General features: G+C 41.5%; 1 protein-coding gene across 4 annotated transcripts in view; it reads left to right on the top strand.

Annotated features, from left to right (window-relative positions):
* svep1 (sushi, von Willebrand factor type A, EGF and pentraxin domain containing 1) overlaps positions 1-24629 on the top strand; it is a 110659-nt gene that overhangs the window by 7427 nt on the left and 78603 nt on the right. The gene's annotated exons all lie outside the window — the stretch shown is intronic.

The raw sequence follows: 24629 nt of genomic DNA, 5'->3' as shown, positions 1-24629 counted from the left end.
TTGGAGCTGCCTGACACCCAGCCGCGTGTGCACACTCAAACACACACACACACACACACTGAGGACATATGGCACAGTTCATCAGTCAAGTCCAAACAGCCCAGCTGTAAAAGCTGTGTTGGTGGTATAGGGGCTGGTCCTGTATAAACACACACACCTCGGCTCTTCCCTCAGATCTGCCTCCAGTTTGGAGCTTTGTGAGCATTATCTTGAAATACACGCAGGAAAAGATTCAGGTGCTTTCGGAGTCTGCAAACTTAGAAATACTGCAGCCTGCAGTCTGCTGATAGTTGTTGCATCCACACAGATGGAAGGACAACATCATGGCTTGGTGACAAAAATACATAATAGATGTTATGACTGTGTGCACTGAAGTCAGAAAACCTCTTTGACACTGGTACAATCATGAGATGAAACAGCTGATGGATGTCCAAATAGCTAAGCTTGTTGTTGTGCAGTGATGTGGTGTAGAATAAATAGTTTTTTGCAGTACGACGAAGACTACTACCAGTATCAGAATCAGAATCAGTTTTAACAATAATATATTCAGAAAAGGATCACCTTAAAGCCTGTATCACTTTGATGCTACAGCACTAACTTTCCATGAATGCACTGTAGATAGTAAAACATCACGTCAGCCTAGTTTTACAGACAAAGATGTAGGTAAAGTGAGTTGTGACAGGTTTACCCTTCACTCCATCCCTGCTCAAAGCTAATAGCCTTGGACCGTATCTTCCAGCTTAGCGGTGAAAGCTTGGCCCTCAGGACAGGTTTTCAGCTAGCCCTCCTTAGTTAAGTGATGATAAGGAGACTGCTGGCTGCATCCCAGCTGCTAAAGACCACAACAATACCAAGAAAAGGCTTTCTGGGGGAACTTTAGTGCCTTTATCGTTATTCACAAACACTCAGAATGTTTTGGGTGATTTATCAAGTGATGTAGTAGTCTAAATCAGCCAAAGATTGCTGGGCGTACTGCTGACGGGCTCTTAAGTTGGCTTCCAAACATTGTTATTGATTCAAAGTCTGATTAAAATAAAAGATCCAATTTCATCATAGCCAACAAACACTGCTGTATTTCTTTCCAGTACGGCATCTGCATGGTGAGAGTCCGTAGGCCAACTTGAGCGATGTATGAGTAATGGGAGAGCTACGTGCAGCCTACACAGAGTTGAGAATTTTTTGGAAAGATAGATGAGCCTAGCAGATACAGACCGAGAAGCAGCAGATCAACCGGTGCTCCAGAAACCACCCCACACCTGATGGATTCAGTCTGACGTTTACTGTGTCTTCACATGATCGAGGAAGTGATGTTAAAAAAAAAAACAACCCAGGCCTGTCTGTGATTTATCGCCTGATCTCTGCGTTATTTTATCGTCCGTCTGACTGGAAAGAGAAAAAAGGGAGCGTTTGTCGTCTCTTTCCATTAGCCGCATAAAGGATGGGTCTGCTAACACTAATCTACAAAGCGCATATCCGCCTGTCATCGTGCACCGACTGAACTGTAGGGCGACTGTCTCAGTGTGCTAGTATGTCGAATTGGGAATTTTGCGGCGTGTGTGTGAGTGCATGTAGTTAGTGATTTTTGTGCTTTTGCCCGTACGCATGCCTCCATGTGTTTGTCCATCTGAGGCTTTAAGAGAAAGTCTATGTGATGTGTGTAAACGTGTGCATCTGTGTTAGGAAGAAAGAGAGAACGTAAGGGAGAGGGGATAATTGATAATTGCAGTATAATAATAATAATGCCATATTTTATTCCCTTGGCTGGTCTTGGCTGTTCTAAGTGCTGTAGAAAGCTGGGATCCATTAAGAGAGACATTTTTCCACCAGCCGTGCATGTAGAGACAGGGCTCTCCTCCAGCGCTCTTCATCTCTGTCTCACTCTGTCTCTGCTGTCTGTCTGTCTGCTGTCTCTCTTTTCACCTAATACATCATACAGTAGGTTTATAGCATCAATGTATGTAGCTTCCAAAGTCTATTCTGATTTAGGAGTTTCTGTTTTTTCCCCTTAGCAAATATTAGATTTAGCGTTAAACTAATACATACAGTAAATGTGTAAACAGATACTTGAGAATATACTGAAAGAGTAAGTGTTTATATCTGTATAGTGAGTAAAATGAGGTAATATAGGCTGTTAAGTCATTCTCCAGCTCTCTACATTTGTTGTACAATGTGTCGTCCGACCACATCCAAAGGTAAAAGTGTTAATAGCTCCTCTAATTGGCCACACACTCTAAGGCGTCGTAAGAATTCACAGAAAGTATTGAGAGATGCAATTAATTAAGAAATTTCTGCCAATCTCTCCTTGAAGGCATTCATGGTTACACACTCGGGTTTGTGCTTGAAATGTAATAGAACAATGACAAAAACCTGGAAAACAGGTTATCAATTTTCCAGTCAGAGAAAACATAAAATATCCTGGAAAATGACCTCAACCTTCTCCTAGGGCAGTTGCAATAACCACAATATTGCAATACCGCGCTATTGACAAGCCAACCACATGGCAAGCAACCGCCACAACCGCTATGTTCACATTTTTTCTTTTTTTAATTCTTTGCAACGGAAGCGCCACGGCAGCAGCGTGATGAGGTATTCTGCGCTGAGCGCTGCATGTTTGGTGTTCTGGTCTTCGTGAGTTCAAATGTTCAACTTTGGGTAAAACACTGCACTCATCAGTGTCACCTTTGACCCAACCGTCCAATCACAATGGAGGAGGGGTGGGACAAATACCGCAACTGTCACATCCTACATGTAGGCTACAAGTACTGAACAACAACAATGGTGGAGAAATTAATACACTAGACCTGCGGGGCCGTCCTCTCTCTCTTCGTGTTTCAGCTTTCCCTTCATCCAGAGAAAGTACCATGTGCGGGCATTTTACTTCTGTGTATTTTAAATCAGTCTTCCGCTGAGAGGAATATATTAGTGTGTGGCGTGATCCCTGTCTGTCATTCCAGTTAGATCATCATTGAAAATATCCTGGAAAAGTCCTGGAAAATGATCTCTAGAAAAGAGTGGGCCATGACGGCTTTTCGCTACGTCGAGCAAAGCCCATCTTGGGCGCAGCATGGTGTGATGTGCGGCGAGCTCAGTTCAAACCGCGTTGTGTCGATATATATATCTATGGTCGCGAGCAGCTCTCTTCCGCAGGGAAACGATATTTGGTGTAGCTCTATTGTAGTCCGAGTGGAAACAGTAGGGCTTATACAAGCTGTACAGTACCAGAAACGGGTTGAGATAACGAAAAAGAAAAAAGGTGTGAAAATCTGGAGAAAAACAAGAGAAATATGACACTTGGAGGAAACCGGGAGAGGGCAATGAAAGACATGAGTCTCCTGGGAAAATCGGGAGGGTTGGCAAGTACGAATCCCCTAGATTTCACTTGTAAAGGGAGTTTCAGACACTGTTAGACGATCTGTCAAGCAATTTGTTTGGAGTATACTGAGGGCAAATAAGGTGCGGATACAAATTCAGCATTCAAAAATCTCACTAGTGGTGTAGTGGTCGTTGATGAGGTGGGTGTACCACTAGTTAGATGGGTAGTAGGTTACTGAGAAGGAAGTGGGTATATTCTCCTATATATTCTAATGGCTTTTTGGCTGATAGATAGGTATACCTCCATGTATACCCTCCCACTACACCACTGCTTCTCTCTCTCTTTACGTTACTGATATAAACCAGCACATCATTCTGTGTCCACGTGTTTAAAATAATGTCGATGAGGTTAAATGTCATGCACTATGAGTTTATTAAGAGTGCAGCAGATTCACTTCAGGATCTGTCTCTCCTCAACCTTGCGTCTGACATGATAACCTGGTAGCCGATGACATCACTCACTGTAGTTTTCCAGCGCTTTCATGACCGCCGCACAAAGGAGCTGATTGATTACTTTCAGTAAATGTTTTCAAGCCTCTGAGGAATAACTACTGTACTGTACCTGAGACAGAAGTAGTCAACATCGCCTCCTCCAAACTGAATCATATTCCTTTCCTCTCTACTTACTATAATTGCCCTGAAAAAGTCAATCCATTTTCCTGCTCTTTTTTAGCTCTTTTTTAATTTATTTTCCATGCATTTGCCTTGTACATGACCAAATATCTTCAAGGGAATATGGCTCGAAGCCTTTCATTTTATTCTATTCTGGTAATCTTGTTGATCCAGGAATTATGGCTTTTTCCATTGTTGCGTTTATCATAGCTTGCTTTGGATACGAGTGTCAGCCATAAAAAACACAGGGAGAGAAAAGACTGTATCTGTAATAGCCAGTTAGAAATCCCCGTCGTCACTTGTTTTTTTCTGTCTCATCGTTTGTCTTCTTCTTGATGATGAAGATTCGCCTCTGGGTTGCCATGTGTTGCCAGATAAAAAAACCCTCTTGCTCTCTGCAGGCAGGCCCAGCTTTGGCAGAGATACACAAGCATTAAACTGGTCTTGGCGGCTTCACTGTGTCAGTCGGCCTTCACAGTTGCATAAGACACAGACAGATGGGCAGCGTGTGAAGAGGAGTGGGAGAAAGATGGAAGAATGAGAGGAAAAAAGTAGAAGAAAGAGGGGAAAATGCCTCTGGGTCAAAGAATTGATTGGAAGAATGTGGCTCTTTCTGGTGGTTATTCACAGTAATGGTTTTACCTGACTGTTAGGCTCTGCCTGAACTTCAAAACAGATTTTAGAGCAGTTTACAGGCGTTAGCCACTTTATAAAAGGAGCTTTCTGCTCAGCCAGCCAGTGTGTTTCTTAGACTGAAATCTAAGTTGGAATAGCAGGTGGGTTATTTTCCTCTGATTCCTCCAATGACCCCTAATGTGCCCAACTCACTCATTATTCACACACAAATTCACACACACACACACACACACACACACTGAGTTTATGGACCAGCTGCATGTCTTTACATGGTTGTCATCATATAATTCAGAGAGGTCATGTTATAGACTGTAAACTGGAGTGCGTGCATGAGAATGAATGTATTTTGCATTTATAGACATTGTGCTTGTGTCCTCAACACGGAGCTCTAGAGTTGTAAATCCAATTTAAATCTCAGTTGGATCAAACAGTTGGAAGCCGGCCCGATCTGACGGAGCTGTTTAGTTTTGCTTTTGAATTCAAAAAGTGTCCCACCAACTTCCAAACCTTATAAACAAGTACTTTAATTTAAATAGTCACTGTAGATGTGAAATAAAGTCTACTGTGACTGCAAGTTTTAGTTATCACCTCGTATTATTCAGAAACACATTTTGCTGGATAGTTGAGGAGAAATTTGGCAGCTTTTCAAGTATCCGCCATGTTTTTCCAGTTAGAAAACTTGAAACAAAGCCCACATTTGTCCAGTAAAATGCACAAACAGTCCAAGTTGATGTGTCAGAGAAGGAGAACACTTGTCAATTACACTTCATGCAGCTCTACTTGAGATGATGCCTTTCTCTTTTGAGCTTTGCCAGACCACAATAAGCGAAACAAATATCGAGAGCTGGGTTTGTGAGGCCCCCGTCTCATTCCAGTGGGTCAACGCCGTTTCTTCCATTTCTCCCATTTTCATGCCTTTCCATCACTCTTTCCTCCAAAGCCGCAGACCTCCCCAGCAGAGTGTCAGGCAGGGGAACGTCAGCTTTGACGCATTACAGCCAAAATATGCGGTATTGTTTTTCAAAACATTGTCTATTAGATTAAATGAGGCTTTTGTAAGTTGCTTATATTTGGCCTGTGGAGACATACTGTAGAGATCCTATACAGTCTTGGCCTGTCTAGTGCACACACATTTACACTTGATGTTAATGTTTGAGGGCCAGAGTTTCTGAATAACTGATAATTAGATGTAGAGTGTAGCAAATTAAGGTGGGAAATGAACACCATCCATCAACTGAATGCTGGAAAGTTTTGCCTACGACAGGTGATTTTCAGGGGACTTTTCATTTCTAGAAAATATATTTGCTCAGTGGAGCATTTTCAATTTTTTTTGGCTGAGTCACAGGGGAAATTTTAAACAAACCAGTGAATTCTTACCAGCAAATTCAAGCTAAACTGTCACTATAATAAAGTGGGAAGTGACACTGTAGAGAGATACTTTTCACCCCTTCAAACCGCCCTAAAATAATAGCAAGTTTATGACTTTTGTGCTAAAGAAAAAGGGAAGACGACTACAATTATAGTGAAGCAGCCGATGCAAACAAGTGCCCACAAATGAAAGCAAGGTGCATCTCTTTGATCCGGTCCCCGAGGCTGGACTCAGTCATGATAAGATGATAAGAAAAGTCTCTGTTTCCTGTCCGTGCAACTGCCACTTCCCGCCATCTCACTCTTAATCATTTCCTCCCCTTCAGTCCGTCTGCTTCTTCGAACTCTGCCTCCTCCTCCTCCTTGGTGTCATAGGGTCTTTGGCGGGGTTGGATGAGACAGAAGGATGGAGCAGACTCACCAACTAGTCAGAGAAGCCCTGATAAGACAGAGGCCAGACAGGAACGTCCACAGACACCAGACAACACATTTAAAATTTCTGAATCTGCAGTGGGATCTGGGTCACTACCATTACTGTTTATAGCACCTCGTATATCTGAGGAATGATTAATCAGGACAGTAAAAGGAGGCTTTAAAATGCCTTTTTAAATGCTTTTTGTCCCGAAACAAGATAAGTGGTGGGAGTAGCAGTACTAGTAATTATCCCAGTTCTGCTTCTAAAGCTGAAACTTGTAACTTTAAGCAGGTGCAACCTACAGCACAGATGATGTCACTTTAGTGAAGTTTCACCGTGTTGTAGTTCACATAAACATGGTGTTTTATTTATTGAAGTTACACAGCAGTGGCGTTCACAAACCTCCATTTCTCAATAGCAGGGTATGTTGAGCTTCTCCAACTAGGGTTAATGTGGCGTAGAAATGGATATAAATAGCAAGTTTAAGCTTTAAACATTGTCATAAGTTTAATATGGTGTGTACATACACGGTATATAAGAAGTGGACGTAGTCACCGTGACGTCACCCATTCGTTTGTGGAATGTCATTTTGAAGCCTTAAGTTTGGCGTTTTGGCCGTCGTCATCTTGGTTATTTGCAACCAGAAGTGACACGAGAGGGTGGAGCTAAGTACATGTATGTATGAACCTATTACGAGTGATTTTTTTATCCTTCTCCAAATGTTTAACTTTAATAATATTAAAAGTCTGAAGGGATAAAACAATTTATCGCGACTCATCGCGACTCATTTGAGGAATCCTGACCCCGATGTTGGAAACCACTGAGCTCAATCAAACACAGCTAAAATTGAGGTTTGCAGTTGTTTCTTCTCTTCCACTTTCTGGCTCACACAACCAACAGTTGGTTCTTGTATTTCTTAAATGTTTAGTTTTATAGTGACTGAATGTATAAAGGACCAGACCATTACATAGTGTAATGGTTTTGGAAAGGAGGTGAGTCAGTTTCTCAAAAATGTAGATGATGATATATTTCAAATGTCATTTTGTTGTAAGTAGATATCTTAATATAACTTAATAACATGACATGCTTTACTCTTATATCCTGAAATCATATTGTAATATGAGCGACCTTTTTTTTTCTCAAAATGATCTAATTTTGAGATAGTGCATCACTCCTTACACACACTTTACTGAGTTACCTGGCTGGCGCGTGTGCTCAGGGTGTAGTTGGAAAGTTATTCAGACACTGTCATGGTGATCGAGACCATAGACTCAACATGACTGTGTGTGCTTTAGTGTGTCTGTATGTGTGTGTGTGTGTGTGTGTGTGTGTGTCTGTTTTGGGAGGTAGAAATGCTTCAGTCTCGGGGTTCTGGGCCTCTTCATACTGAATCATCCTGACAGAAATATTCTCCATTCTCTTCTTTCATAAACTTTGTCCATCAACCTCAAATATGCTTCACTGAGGCACATTTTCACAAAATGCTTTGACAGAGCTGTTTTGTCATCATTAATACTTCTGTTTGGAGGAGCGGGCTTTGAAGTGTAATTTTATTTTTTGTTCAGATTGACTACTCGCGCTAAACATTTTAATTAAATGTGCACATTTGCTGCTTTTGTTCGTCTTTTATGATTGTAAATTCTATAGTTTCAAACAAGCTCTAAAAAAACCCGACCACTACCTGCCCAGTACCAAACCACAGACACACAGTTGCTGTCTATCTGGTGAACATACTGTAGAGGAGCATTTAGCAGCTAAAGACCCTGATATATCCCTCAGGAGTTGGTAGAGAACAAAAACAGAACTACAAGAGAGTGAATGTTGGACTTACATTTGCCAATTCACCAGAAACAAAACTCCAAATGAATGATAATGTTGCTCTTTAACTGTGTAAATGATTCAATCAATTATTGCTGGTTTAAAGACAAATGTGTGCATAACTAACTATCCATGACTTCAACCCCTTCAGGGTTAAGCTGCGCTCTATCTTACTGTGTCTAATTGTAGAGACAATACTTAACGGTGGCCCGTGCACTCCTGTTCCTTCTCTCGTCACACTCTGCTCACCCCTGCCCTCCTCTCTGAAATGGATACCGAATATTTTCCAGAAACAGGGGCCTACTTTCCGACCTCTGTACGTCTAGAAGCACCCCGAGGCCTCTTCATTCATTATCTCACACTAACGCTACGTAACATTGCGCAAGCTGGCCTGATGTAACTGACCTCAGATGAAAAGCTGTAAGAGACAGTAATCAAACTTGACCATGTTATAATTTCAATGAATGTGCAAAGCATGAATAATCATGTTTTTCATCAGGTTATTTAAAGGGATAGTTCAGGTGTTTTGAAGTGGGGTTGTATGAGGTACTTATCCATAGTCAGTGTATTACCTATAGAAGATGACGGTCGACACGCCCCCAGTTTGGAGAATCAGACAGTAGTTACTGCACGGAAGCAAAGCAATGTACTGCTGTGGACGGCAGGAAAACTTATTTTAGACACCTAAAAAAAGGTCCACCTAAAAAAAATCAGTTTAAGTGTACACTATATTAAGAATATTTTTGTCGGTTTACCTTGCTGGGAGACAGCTATACAGTCTATATATTCAGGGAACTGAAGCTGTTATCGTCCGTAGTACCATTGTTCATCAGCCGTTGTTTGTGTTATTGTGTTACTTAAGTTCGGATTCACCAAAGTCACACAATAGCACAAACAATCTAACCGATCGAGGCAACGTTAGACCAGCAACCTCCGTGTTCTGCAAGGTAAAATTACAGTTTTACAGAGTCTGGTGGCTTTGGCTAGAGCATAGATGGATACAACGTCTTCAGTTCCCTGTTGAGGACGGGCAGTCTCACGGCAAGGTAAAGTGGTGAAAATATTCTAAATATAGTGTACACTTAAGCTGATGTCGATTTTTTTTAGGTGGACATTTCTTTTAGGTGGCTAAAATACGTTTTGCTGCCAGCTCCGTCCACAGCAGTACATCGCATTGCTTCCGTGCGGTAACTCCTGTTTGCTTCTCCAAACTGGGGTTGTGCCGACTGTCATCTATGGATAAGTACCTCATACAACCCCGCTTCAAAACACCCGAACTATCCTTTCAAATTTGTTTTGATAAGACTATCTGGAATATTTGTATTTATGAGGACATGGTCAACAGATGTGCTTCAACTGATACCTCTGTTCTCCAGCAGCTGTCACCATGTATTGATAGCTTAGGACCCTTTGAATTCCCTGACTGTCTGTCACATATCTGTGGAGAAGTGTTGACAGACAGCCAGGTAGGGCAGAGATATGCACTCTGAGAGGTCAGCTGAGTTCAGCGGGTGCATCTGCAGCTCACTATACTGCAGAAAACCCCACAAGAGGATGAGCGTGGCCAAATATGTGCAACCTGTCAGAAAACTTGATGCTTACAAAGCTCTCTTTGAAGTAGTCCCAGACGCTAGGAATGCTGCAGTCTTATCTTTCCAGTTAGACGCATCCTAACCTAATCTATTATGGAAGTAATCAAAACATTCTTGAAAATGCAGTTTATCTTGTCTTATTATCTGTCAGTTTATGAGCTATTTTGTCAACCAAGAGCTTCAGCCAAGCAATGTGCAATCTGTAGAATAGCACCACAGTTTGTTTCAATCTTTTTGCTCTAATAGATTTTCCAAACGCTGGATACCTCATTTGGAGCAAAACCCTTCAGTTTGACAGGGCGAGACTTTTTCGCAGCCCAATCCAAGGTCACTACTTTCCTCCGACAACTCTCCAAGCATCCTGGTCCCATCTGTATTCACTGCAGCAGCCATAGACTTGGCAGTGTAAGACCAGGCTATATCCTTCAACTTTATCCTTCCCATCCTTCTTTAGATCTTATTTTAGGAGATCAGCAGTCTTACCCCTTCAGGAACCACAATGAGTCCAACACAAATTTAGGAAAACCCAAGTTCAGGTTACACATCCATCTCATTGCCAAGAAAAGTCCTGATGTCGATCTGTTTAACATTCCGAAAACAAGCTGGTCCGATTAGGTTTCACACAATACCAAATCATTTTTACCAATTTAATCTTCCAGCTGGCAGCCGTCGGTGGATTTGAATGGATTTTAAATGGATGGAGAGGATCTGGATCTGTTGGAGGGGGTGCATGTGTGCATTATGTATGTCGTCTGTGTGTTTCTAGAAAATCTGAACAGCTTGAAAAGTTTTGCTGTCTGTCTACAGTCAAATCAGTTTTTGTTCAGTTATTCTAGACTTTCCTGAAAGTTTGTAAATTACAGCAGTTATTGCTGATAAAGTATTTGACTTCTGCATTAGCTGCTGAGTTTGTCGTTGTTGTCTTTTCGACTGCAGTTTGAATCACACTCTCTGCTTTTCACTGTTTCAGTTTTCCTCAGCACCAGGTGATCTGTCCGTCTGTCTCACTTCTTTCTGTTTGCAGTTTGTCTCCACTTCTCCCTCACGCCTAATTTTACTGCCTCGGGGGAATGCTCCAGCGTTTTTCAGTAAACGTCAGTGTATACAGTCATTTTGGCTGGTTTGGGTGTTTAGTTGTGGAGTGTGTCCCACTTGGCCTTGGGCTAAAGCTGTTGCGGTCAAATAACTGGGCTTTGCTCCGGCCAAAACCAGCAACTCCAGTTAGAGAAAGAATTAGAGAATAAAAATGAGGTGATTGAGGACAGTGGAAACAACAGGGAGGGTGTGTGTGTGTGTGTGTGTGTGTGTGTGTGTGTGTGTAATGCAAGCTCAAGCAAGTTTATGCGAATTTATTCGTGGACTGATCCCACTTTGTTTCTCCTGATAGATTCAGTCAGAGCTTTGTCCAAGCACGTATCCAATACCATTTTCGTTTCTGTATTCCCCACAGATGATTAGATCAATCTTGTGTAAGCAGTGCCTTAATATTACTCGAGGACGTTTTGGAGGCCCTATCCTCCCTTCACAATATGCCACGGCAACTTAAATTCAGTACCCCCCCGTCAATGGACAGTGACAAATATTAAATGGAGTGCCCTCTCAATCAGTAAACAAAATATGAAACTCATCATTTTAAGTAGGGATGTTAACAATTAACTGTTTAACGGTTAACCAACATTAAGAATTTTGACCAGTTAATGCTATCGGTTTAAAAAAATATTAAAAATTACAATTAAACGCTGAGCAAACCTCAGAGGAGCGGCTTGTCACTTAAAGGAGAATAGCTGGTTCACCTTAACAGCCCATCTTAAGAGAGTCTGAGCCGTTGTTGTTACCAACGCCAGGGCTAACTCCTTCACTAATCAGCAGGTGGCTGACAAGCAAGACACAGGAGCTTGGCTTGGGTATTGAGGAGTTGTAGCATTTATTCAACGACAAATAAACTGTACACACACTGCGCTACTATGGTCACAGCTACAACGTTACTGATAACTATACTCACTGTCACACACATGGTCTGTCGGACACTCGCTAACATTACGCCGGGCTAACAGAGAACGGCAGGCAGACACACAGCTGACAACCTTGCAGCTAAACTAATTGATGCGGTGGAAACTTGCTGGGAAAGTGGCTGCATGTGTCCACGACGATACACGCAGCATCGTGGCTGCTAACTCTGGCGGACGGGTGAACTGGGGACTCAGTTGTCTGTTGTGCGCATACACTGCAGCTGGTGATAAATGATAGATTTAACCTGTTTGTGCATCCGCTTATCGCTGCAGCTGGGCGGCTTGTTAGGCACTAAAACCACAGCACCGTTGCATTCAACGCACAAATCTTGTCGGTTAACGGTTAATAATCGGTTAACGAGGGTCGGCTATCGGTTAGAAAGAAAAATCTAAATTAGCATCCCTAATTTTAAGACAATAACACTAAGAAACAGTATTTAATATGGTTTGGTCACAAGTGACTATTTTATTACCAACCGAGTATATCAGATTGATTTATCAGTAGTTTACAGGTGTGTGTGCACATGCATGCAAAGAATAAAACACTCTTGATTTTTGTGTATGTACTGTATATCTAAACCAGAGAAACAACTGTTTATTTGTATGCTTGGAGATGGAAAACACACCCACCAACCCGTCGCTGGGACAATCACTCAGCCAAATTCTCAGTGGAAATGACTGTGGCTCTGCGGTTGTGGATATCACTCTAGGGCATCTTTTAGTGTCTTGACTGTACGTGAGAAAATGGGATTTATGCTTCTAATGAATGTGTGAAAATGAGAGAGGAGGAAATGGGAATAGCCAATGTTTCACATGTTTCGCATAAATGATTCTTCTTTCGTTTTCTCCTAGAGGTATTTCTCATTCTTGTTCTCCAATGTTCGCCTGGTACATGCATCAGGAGTCCGAGGAGAAAATACCACGCACCACTTCGTCTTTCAACCCAGGCCCTAAAGAAATTAGTCTCTTGCTACTTGCAGCACTTAAGTCACAATTATCCTCTGCACCTTTTTTCACTCATTTTAGAGAAATGAGAAATTGGAATGAGCTTAGCAAAGGAGACTGGAGAGGGCAATCTTTACACTTCCCAGCTCTGTAAAACACAGATGTCAGTAAATCCCCTTGACGGACACAAATGTAATTTCAGACCTTTCCGCATCGGCCCTACGCATCCGTCACTGTGTCATTTTTTGCGCGTTACCCCTGCAGTTAATTGTTCCCCTGAGATGAGGTTTTTACTTTAATGACTGCAGAGAGGAGGACTGCAAGTCCTGTCATAAAAATCAAATCCACAAAGTGGGGAGTCTCCAGGAGCTGCTGCTAACTCATAAGGGCGGATTTCACCACTTCAGTCCCCGTTGGGCAAACATGAATCACACACAGACACTCACTCTCTCATACATCCATCCTTCTATGCACAGACAACGCAATCCTACTCTGTAGATAAAATTTAATTCTATTAGCTTTTAAAATGTAATGGTTGACTTTTTTTTATCCCGTCAACGTCACTTTCACACTTTGCATAGCATGTTTAAATGATGGAAATGCATCTAATTAGCAGTTTATGCAACATTACAGGAAAATTGCTTAAATTTAGCTTCACTGTTGGATGCAAAAACAAAGTTTCTACAGCTTTACACTCTTTGGTCACACACCTACACACACATGCTTGTGAACACACACTTTCCTACACACATCATGCTCCCTCTTTTAACCTCGCACTCTGTTCTTTCCGCTGAGCGTGCATTCACACATAAACACGCACACACCGTATACACAGATTCCCGCTTACTTAAAATACTTTCAGCGATTGATAGGTGCTGCTGACACCAGGCTTATGCAGCGATGTGTGTGTGTGAAAGCGATAAATGAAAGGCGATGGGGGTGGGGTGTTGAGATGGAGAGGTACAGAGTGAAATGTGCGATTCAGAAAGGAGTGGCGAGGAGGCTTTGAAGAATAATACTCTGTCGGCAGGGTCAAAGGTCAGGGAGGCGTCAGCAATGACCGGCATTGCTTGTCAGCAACTCTAGTGGGCTGCATTTAAATGCTTTATTAACGATGAATATCATTAGAAAACCGTGGTTTCCTGATCTCACTGGAAAAACTGTTTCCACAAGGCCACCATGCTGTGGAAACCATGGTTCTTTTAAAAGTAGGTTGTCTGGCACATATTTTTGAAGTGAAACTTTTTCTGTGTATTTAATAGAGCCTGACTGATACTGGATTTTTGAGGGCGATTCCGATATTGATATTTGAGAGTTGACATGTTCTTCCATAGGAGATTGAGTTATCCAGGTGTTATGGTAGATGTCACATTTTTCTGAGCACTTTAAGGAGTTCTTGACCATGTTAACTAAGCTGATTTTTTAGCAGTAGTCGACAAAAACAGTCTCACCACGAAGTCCATTTAGTAGCAGTTCTCGAGCTTTTGAACGGGTCGCACTATGTATTTTTCTGAGTACTTTATAGTCTTTGCATAATTGACAAACAATAATTCAAAAGAACTATCGTGATACTATTAAAAGCTGCAGAAAAATTACTAAATGAACCTTTTGGTGAAATAGTTTTTTCAACTGATGTTTCCAAGATCAAGATTGAACTTTCACTCTCTACATTAACATTTTGATGAGGATCCTTTAAATTGGTTTTAAATATTTGAGACAATACATATACTTAGCAGGACATTTTATAGTTGAAAAACTAGAAAAGTGCACACAGTATAGTGCAGATCTCTGCCCGGTGTATCTCCCTTTCCCCTCCCAAACAAACAGAGAGTAGACTCTCACACAATCGTCCCTCCCAGCTCACTTACATTCAAGATAGAGGCGAAGATAACAAAAACAGGAATTTATTCATCTCGTATCGTGCCTAACTTTCTTATGGAATTAATCTGCAGATGCTCCGGTTCAAAATGAGACAAAACGTTTCTATTGAGGTCCAGTAGTATGCGAGATTAGTTTAGGACAGACAGACATACAGATACGCGCATTATCCCCCTAAAGGCTTACACCTGGTGGAGATAAAAAAAACTTGTCAACGCTCTCTGGTGGACAAACTATGTATTGACAATACAATCTTTAGCTTTTCTGTGCTGCAATAATCATCAGCTAAAGAGGGTTTATAACATCTGCCATGCCGATGTATCAGTTGGCCTCTAATATTGAACAACGAACATGCAATTTCAATTAAGGAAAGTGCTCTTGAACTTTTCCTCCTGTTGTTACAAATCAGTCACATACCTCTGAATTTCTGCTCCGTGCTCACAAAACAGGATTAAGTCCACAGCTTGGTGATTAGAGACATAAATCACACAAAATCTTTAAGCATAAGGATTTACTTTGGCATCTTGAGATTAGGATTTACCAAAAGCGTCATACATTGGCACCTGAAGAGACCAAAACTATTTCAAAGAGCCAGTAGTGGCAAACTAAATAACATGTTTTTATGGGCTAAGGCGTGTAGGTCTATTAGTAAACCACTTGCTATGTTGAGGTTACAGTTTGAGAGTGCCAGATTCCATTGGGTTGTTTTCTTTGGTGAGTGAGTGTGTACGTGTTTGTCTGACTGTCTGTACGTCTCTGTTTGTTTGAATGACTATAAGTAGCTAATTGGTGCATGTATGTGAACCCACAAATATGCCTACTTCCTGTTGTCTTTGTTTATGTGCTTTTAAGTCATTATTTCACATTCTCCAGGTCTGATTGTGCAACATTTTAGTTTCCAGCCTCAGTAAGAAACACTGTTCCAGGTAGATACCCAAATATAGAAAGAAAATATGCCCTCGCCTCAACTTTAATTAGTTCATGTTTGAAATGCTGTGTGTTGGCAAGAAACCAGTCCCCCAGGAGCTGATACGGATCACCCAACACAAAGGCATACAAATATAATCTGTTTCAAGTCAGGGTATCCAAACACTAAATGCAGGTGTTTCCCAGCAACAGCATATTTGTATTGGTATTTTAGTTTTCTTGGATGTGTAACATCATCGTATGTTCCACATTGCCCGTGATTTATCGTGAGGTTTAGAGCTTTTGTAGAAATCCATGGCAACTCGGGCCAAGTCTATACGATCCCAAAATGTGTCCTCCTCATCAAATCACCTCCCAGCTTGTACTCCCTCTTGATGTTGTGCGGTCTGATATAACTTATCAACGAGCCCTACCAACAAGGGCCAAGTCGATAAATTGAAACCTCCCCATTAATATGTAGTACAAACACTGACGTCTGTCCAATTCCCCGCTCTATTAGAGGAAATCTCCACCTACAGCTGGTGCCAAGACAAATAAACCCCTCAGGAGAAGAAAGAAGGGGAGGACAGAAAGAGAGGAATCTGAGGAAGAAATGCAGCTACAGCAACAACAGTCAACATAACAAAGGAAAATGCTGCGTCTGTCTCCATAGTGTGGTCTCAGCTAAGTCTGGGACAAGATGGGATACATTTTCATGGATGCTTTAAGCCAGCGACAGTCCCCAAATCATTCCCTACGTATAAGCACTTTCAACACGCCAGTCTGGAGTCAAGAAAAGCATCTCGTTTCACCACACTGTTGCCTTTGTTTATGTCAAAATCAAAGCTCGGCCTTAGAGATGCTGCTGCGGCTGCTCTGTGCTCGGGTAGTGAGGTAATGATCTCATGAATGTCACAAATATTACATAACTCGTGTGGGATTTCTTCCACTCTTAAAACGTAATTCATGTTGAAAACGGATTTTGATGTCACATGTAGATCATTTCCAACACCGCCACGATACAATTTAATGGCAGCAAAATTTCCAGCTGTCTAAAATATCAACGCTAAGTATCAGATTTGGGGATCAATCTGTCAGAAGAGAGGCAGAGAGGCAAATTCAAAGAAGAAAACTTGCCCTATGATATCACTCTCACCACCTAATTGCTGCTGCTCAAAAGCATCCCAGATAACTGAAGAAGAAATACGTACACCAGAAAATGAATCACATCACTAAATTACAGAAAAAACGGCCCATTTCCACCAGATCCCGGAGGGCATGTCAGCACTTTCTATTCATTTCCTATAGAAAGCAGGAGAAGCAGTCGCCCAGTGCATGATGGGAGTGTTTCAGAGAGTTGCATAAAGTTGAGATTTTTCAACTGAGCCCGATTTTTCAACTGAGTTCAACTGAACTTGGACCAAGCTGTCAAACTAGGTGATCTAGTTCTAAAATGAAACAAGATTCAGCAGTAGCATAGCCTATTTCTCGCATCAAATATTTTCAGAAATAGATTTTGGCAGATTGTTCATGAGCAGGCCGCCATGTTGTTTCCTGTTTGAAACGGCGAGCAGAGAACCAGGAACCAATCATTCCACGAGAGGGTACATCTATGCTTGAAACGACCAGATGACAGCGTGTCCCCTAGCGTCCACGCCGGATCCGGTGGAAATGTAGCGTAATTCCTGTAAATTGCAGATTGATGATGCATAAGAATTAAATAACATCTGGGGCGACCTCTAGCTCACCCGGTAGAGCGTCCTTGGCAGCGGCCCGAGTTTGATTCCGTCCTGCGGCTCTTTCCTGCTTTTTCATTCCCTCTCTCCCCCCTTTTGCCATTCTCCAGCTGCTCTAATAAAGGCAATAAAAGCCCTAAAAATAATCTTTAAAAAAATGAATTAAATAACATCTGAGGGTGGATATTTTCTTAAAAAACATGGACAAAAAGCTGCAGCTGAAGTTGAAGTTTATTGTCCATATACGTATATGTACAGTTGTACATTCAAATGCAATGAAATGCATCTGCCCTGGCTCTCTTATCCTTTAAAAACTATATATAATAAGAATAAGATAAGATAAGATAAGAATCTGCTGTGTTAGGCAACTGCAGTAGTATAGTTTATTGAACCTAATACATGTATAACATATTAAGTACGCTGGTTTTCATCTGATTAAAACCATGAAGGCAGCACGAAAGCATATCATGATGAAATTAGCCAGTAACCATGCCATGCACTCAGTGATATGTGACATATTGTGCAAACCATGTGGCTGTACATTCAAAATGTCAAAACAAAACAGATGAGGTCAGATATGCAATATATGACCTCCATAAAACAAGACAAGCGGATATACTACGCTGATACTGTATATGCTGAGTGAAGCAAAACATACCATTTAAATATTGAAAATGTCAAACACATGCTGTGAACATAGAAAACGAAATATAATGAATATAAATAACCCAAGATACATGACATGAAGCAGATTGCCAAGCCAGTCTGACCCCGCCGTCGTCCAGCTGGCACTCGGACCGTAACTGCTCTTGTTATTCTTCCTCCCACTCAATCAAACCAGCTTTCCTCGTCCAATTACCCAGAATGCCGTGTCCGATTGGAACACGGTCAGTGCCTTAAATGTTTCTCTCAGCGCTTCGTTCCGCCAGCACAACACAGAGACCAGTGGGGGGGATAATTGAATGAGTTTCTCATTTGCCAGCCAAGATAGCCTTTCCCCTTGGCATCACATTGTGGAATTAGCTTCTCTCTCTTCCCATCGTTCCTGGTTGAGTTGTTGAGTTTGATGAATGGTGTTGTGACAGAAACCGTCAAGCTAACACACACAGCCGTCCAGCCTACCGTGCCTGGCAATTAACTGACTGTTCGCACTCTCTTCTCCAACAACTCTGGATGCCATTGCACTTCTCAGTCAAACTGGGCTCAGCTTGGGCCTGCTTAGAAATCCACATTATACAGGCAGACTTTAGTGAGGACTTTTAAATCATTAGGTAGTGGTAAGTGAGTCAGTGGTTGCCAAATTGGGAGCATTTTCCTGTAGTGGGTCTCCTGTTCTAGGAAAAGTTTTCCATCCCTAAAATTTTGCCAGACAGGTTAACAATTATCCAAAAAACATCTTCTGTGGTTTTGAGAACCTCCACTTTAAGCACAATGATTGATGAATGATCCTCTCTTAAAATATTGTGCTGTTTTTTGTGTCTACTCCTCCTTAAGTACAGATACAAAACGTCTCTGGGATGGGACACCATGTGGGGTTGATTGATGTGCAGATGGCATTGCAGGAAGACTTATACATTGATGTTTTATATACAGTATTATAGTACATACATCCTACACTAGAGTTTTTATTCATCATAACTTGGAAGCAACACTTGCAAGTATCTGTTGCAGTGTCAGTTCCACTCTATTTCCAGCTTAGCTATGCAATGTTGATAATGGACAGGAGTAAAATAAAATAAAATAGAAGTTGCTTATGATTTCAACATGACATTTTATTGATGCAGTGTGTCCAAAATAATGACAATGACTGTAGGTCTGCAATTTACATACGAGGAGATCTAAGGCTTGGATTCAGTGTAGTCCAGGAAGGGATGCCACATATTCTCAAATTTGTCTGCAGAGCCACGAAGTATAAACCTGAGTTTCTCTAGTTTTAAAGTGCTGTATGACATCTCTAAACATAAAATCTAACTGAGAGGTTGTGGGTTTTTCCAGTTTAGGAGAACTGGCCTGTGCGCTAACAATACAAAGGTCACAATCTTATATTTAGCTCCTCTAAGAGGACTATCCTCTCCTGCGACACTGAATATTGCAATCGAAGGATCAGGTTCGATCACCTGCCTAAAAACTTTCTGATAGAGATTTGAAAATAGATTACCAGTAGTTATATAATCTAGGACATAGCCAGAACATGTGTGCCAGAGTAGCAGGGAGCTTAAAACATCTACCATTTTAACACAAGAAACTACAGGTTTGATTTTTCAGCATTACCTCTAAGGGCAATGCTTTTTGGCAGCCAATGCTAAATTGTGGGTGTTTTAGACTTGTGTAAGCAGGTAATGATACTTTGCCAGAAAAAGCTGAAAACCTGACCTTTATGAGATGGACTGTCTGCTGTTTCTGAAGCAAATTTCAAGTCTGTACAAGTTGATTTAAATACCACACTGTTAAAAACAGTAACTGTCAGGCTGAGAGGTAGGAAATCAATCGAAGAACTTTACTTTAGGAACTGTTAAGTGAACATGATTTGCAGTATATAAGCAAACACATGCAAAGCCACCTGTATGGCCCTCAGCATCCTGGGTGGCCCTTGTGGAAAACCAACTTCCTCCTTACCCTTAGTGTGTCAGTGTCGTGGCTTCCCACTGAGCAAAACAAGAGCAGGGAAAGTTAAAACAAATGAGATCCAACCACAGTTTAAAGTGAAGATATTTTTAAATCAGAAGCCTCAGAAGCATGCAGGAACAAAAACAACGTGTTTGTGAGACAAGATTGTGGCATATCACAGATTTGAACAGGAAACATGATCGTTGCAAGTGACCTAGTTTATCTCAAATATCTATATAAGTATGTGTCCCTGAGATGTTGCTTAATAATGCCAAAGTTGAGTCTAGTGTCTGCGATTGTGTGTTCGTGTGTGCATGTTGTTCTTTTGGGGCCCCTGCAGAGTTGTTGTTGTTATTTTTACCACCCAAGCCAAGAGGAGCAGATAGCCTGTCAAAACAAGCGCTCTCACTTCCGAGCGATGGGGAGACAGCTTTCCGAACGGATGCAGTTGGGTTGCGTTTTTTTCTTTTTTTTATCCGCTTTGGAATGCCTGCAAATAAAGTTTTTGTTTTTGGAAGGTGGATCTCAAGGAAGTGAAAAGCCATCTAAGAGAATAACGGACAGACTTGTCTTTCAAGCTGTGGTATGTTCTTCAAAAGAAGTGAAGTACAATGACACACAAATCCCATGTGCCATCCCAAAAGCACGATGTTAGATCTTATCAAGTCTCATAAAAGCGACAGGAAAAAGCAGCAATTTTTACACATATGATCACACAGAAGGAACACCCAGCTGTTGTAGCTTTTATCTGATCCCCGATCAGTTCAACCACTGAATGATCTGTGTGGGTGGGAGAGCAGCGATGTGCTTGGGTTCGGTTTGACTGCCTGGTATTAGAGATAAGTCGTGGTCATACTGTTAATGATTGGTATAACAAACATATCTGACTCTTATTTTGTGCAGGACACAGTTACTGCAACACCTGCACAATCAAATACAATCACCCTACAAGAAATCGGGTATTATCAGTGTAAAAGATTTTGTATTCCACTTTTATTGAGTCTGGCTGTCAGTGTTTATTGTTAAGGCCGACGTTTTGTGTTGTTGAATTGCATTGCGTAATACTGTAAGGTGTTCTCATTACTTCATCTTCATATACATGCTGTGCGCCTTATGCCTAGTGAAATTGTCACAGGAGGGGTCGCCTGTAACAATAGGAACTTTAGTATATATGTTGCATTTGCAACGCAGAGTTGTTGTTGCACCTAGAGGAATAAATAGTTCATATGTGGCAACGACAACATCAGAAATGAGTCTTGTGTATGGTATCATGTCATTTACCTTGCATTTATTGTGCATGTTTTTGTGACAAAACATAGTTTGGAGACCTCATCGAGGATTCCTTCCGGTGAAAGATCTTGTAGTGTGTGACCCCCTGTCGCCGGTCAGTCATGTAGTGTGAAAACCACAAAGACTTAAAGACTGCCGATTACAAGACAACAAGTTGTGTAGTGCGAACAGTGCTGCGATCTGACGACTTTGAAAGTCTTATAGTGTGACGTGAACTAGGCATAAGGCAACTGAATAACTCGTTAATGTCATCGATCTTTGGGTCTCCCGCTCCTACATCTATAGGTCCCACTGCAAAAAGTGCAAGATAAAGTATTGCAAGTGCACAGTACTTAATGTGTTTTTAGATTAACTAAACTTTAAAAAAGTGCACATTTGACTCATATCCTTCTAAATGTAGACTTTGTATGTCTTTCAATCCTTTTTTTTACTGCTTTATTCAATGAGGTACCCGCTGTTGCAAATGGAGAAAGAAATCATTAACCAGCTTTGCTCGGAGCCAGGTGGGTTCGGACTCTGATCAAAGTCACAGGAGGGGTTGATGGGAGGCCAGCGGTGCGGTAGAGATGGAGGGGGGTGGGGGTCCTCATTTAGCATTCAGCATAGCTGCCATGCATATATAAGCCTTTGATTAACAGCTGGGGTACCTTGGCACCATCGTTAGCCCCTCAAGGTGTGGAAAGGTTTCCTAGTCTCTTCTGCCAAATGCAACGAGGTGCCTGCTTTTGAAGTTCTAATCATACAAGCATCTGTTTGGAGATGGAGAGTCCAGTTTTTCATCAGTGGACTGATGGTTTTATTTTATTTATTTATTTTGGTGGTTCATCAGTGGATTGGAAGATGAGTATGAGAAGGGTGTCAAGCATATGGCTGGGTTTTGATAGCCTGTTCACTTTTATATCTTAGTCCAAGTTGGTAAAATAATCAGATTTGTTGAGCTCTGAATGTTACAGATTTCATATTGGATTCTTTATCATTTCTCGCCTTTTGTTATTCCCAAAGAGCAATGTACAAAAATATCTATCTTACAAAAGTTGAGTATTTGTACTTTGAATGTCAATCTTTGACAGTCAGTTTCACACATAGAGCGCTCATCTCTTCCCCTCCCTCTCTCTCTGTTGCTTCTTGCCAATGTTCGAGGCGTTTTGGATCGGAGATAGATTCGCAGCTCTTACCACTAATCCCTCCAGGCCCGTTGGTCCCTGCTCTATCACCGCTGCTTTGACAGATATCAACAACTCCGATCCAGGCACACTTAAACTGTCCCATTGCTGCCGGCTTATTATCTCTTCTTTGGGCCTTCGCCGGCATTGAAGCGTCTGCCAATTGCGTAATTGAAGAAATGCAAGGGATGTACAGTGTAGCGAGGCCTCAAGCTTACATACAGCTGGTAAAGATGTATGAACAGAATGAGATGATTAGCTTAATTAAGTAAAGTGACACTTCTTTTCATTTCTGTTCACTGCATTTGATTCCTCCTAATTATTTCAATAATCTTGTGTTTTAACGTCAGATCAGAATAGTGCAAATCAACGTCTTTCAAGTTGAGTTCAAGAGTTTTCAGGAGTAATAATAATACTGCTGCTCGTGCAAGTTATTTTTAGCGATGACATAGTTAAGACTATAATCAAAAAGCTCTCACCCATTGTTTTAATGTAGCTTTTTACTTGGTTTAGTAACATTTTAAGAATTTATATGAGATAATAAGTAACTTGCCTTGCCATTATTTTTACAGCATGTTGGCTTAGTCTCAGACATGTCTGTTAACCTTTGAAGCTGTAATTCCACTTTTTATTTAATCTCTTTCTTTATCCCTCCTGTTAAATTACAGAATGACTGTTTTATTCTTATGCCGTAATGATCAGAGAAAATACGTTTTCATGAGCGAAAACAGGTGTAATTGAGATAATATTTGTAATGATTCTATAATCAATCAGTCAGGAGCTTATTTTCTTCACTTCTTGTTTGCATTTTGTACACAGACACACAAACAGAATGTGTTTAGCGTTCCTGCTGTCACCATTAGCTGCCGTTTGTTAAATGCCATGTTTTCATCATTACTGTATGTGCTGCTTTATGCCTTGAACAATAAGGTGCATGCAGAGAGCTACACTTAAGGGCAGCCCCTTCCCACACGCTGGCTCCTGTGGTTGCCTTTATGTTAATACTCTGACCTAAAGTATGCAGAAGCGAAGCGAGAGGGTATTATTAGTGGGTATGCATGCGTATGCTCCGTTTGGTGGCATCTCTGCAGTCGCTAACAGCAGCCACTGACTCATGGCTAAGGCAGAAACCACCGTGGCCCAAAGCACTTTGAGCAGACGCCTAATAAAAGACCTAAAAACACCCTGAAACATTCACACATACTATATTAACACATAAAGTGGAGACAGCTAGGTATACCAGCATCAATTTGTTCACTGTTATTCTGTTCTGGCATGACAGGACCTTACATTTTAACACATAGGCACAAATATCACTGTGCTGACAGCTGGCAGGAGCCACGGAGGACCAGGGAGGGCCTCCTCTTGTTAATGCGGCAGCCTGATGGGGTGCACTGACAGCTGGGAGCAGCCGTAGCGAACCTCCCCGGGCTCTGGGAACCAGTGCGGCAGGCAGCCTGGAGCTTTGAGGATCAGAGAAACCAGGCTCTATTCTCTCTCCATCCTCCTTTTACTCCCTCGCTTCACGGGCTCTGTAATTACGCCGCTCCTGCCAGAGCCGCTTGAAGTTTAGCCAATTAGACAATAAAGACCAGAGCTTTCTCTCCTGCTCCGTTTCCCTCCCTGGTCACACCCTTGTTGCGTGTCTCCCCTCGCTTCACCTCTCGTATTTTATAGTCTGTCATGTGCGGGCTAGCTATTACGTCCTGTTTGGACTCAGAAGACCGAAAAGTCATCCACCTCCTCCTAACACACATCCTTTGTTTCCCTGTCATTCTCTAATTCTTTATGATATCCTCAGGACCTTTTTAGCTTTCAGTAAGTAAGCGGATATCTGTCCTACTGACTTCATCTTGGCTTCTCTTCAATTTCTTTTATTTTCTCTCTACCAACTTCTTTTTCTCTTCATCCATTGTTCACTGGGTTTTATCCACATACAGGCTGTTGTCATACATCGTTCGTAGCTAAACTTATGAAAAGTAAATGCACTCTAATTTGTATATATCCATGTAATTTAGTACCTAGAAGTATAAAGAGTAACAAACACCACCTAAGGAGGAGGTCGGGGTGGGTCAAAAAACACCTGACTTTCTCCCAGGAGACCGCTGTTTGTACCCCGTGTGAAACCAGAATTCAACGTTGATTTATTTGTCATGTAACTTCCGTACTTAAGTTACGCCACTTCTGGTACGACATAACTTAGCCACAAATCTTTTCCAAAACCTAAGTAGTTTTATCACCTAATCCAAGTCAATCTTTTCCTAAACCTAACTAAGTAGTTT

This window comes from Sebastes umbrosus, chromosome 22 (genome assembly GCF_015220745.1).
Source record: "Sebastes umbrosus isolate fSebUmb1 chromosome 22, fSebUmb1.pri, whole genome shotgun sequence".
Classification (NCBI taxonomy): Eukaryota; Metazoa; Chordata; class Actinopteri; order Perciformes; family Sebastidae; genus Sebastes; species Sebastes umbrosus.
This window is presented reverse-complemented; position numbering and strand designations above follow the sequence as displayed.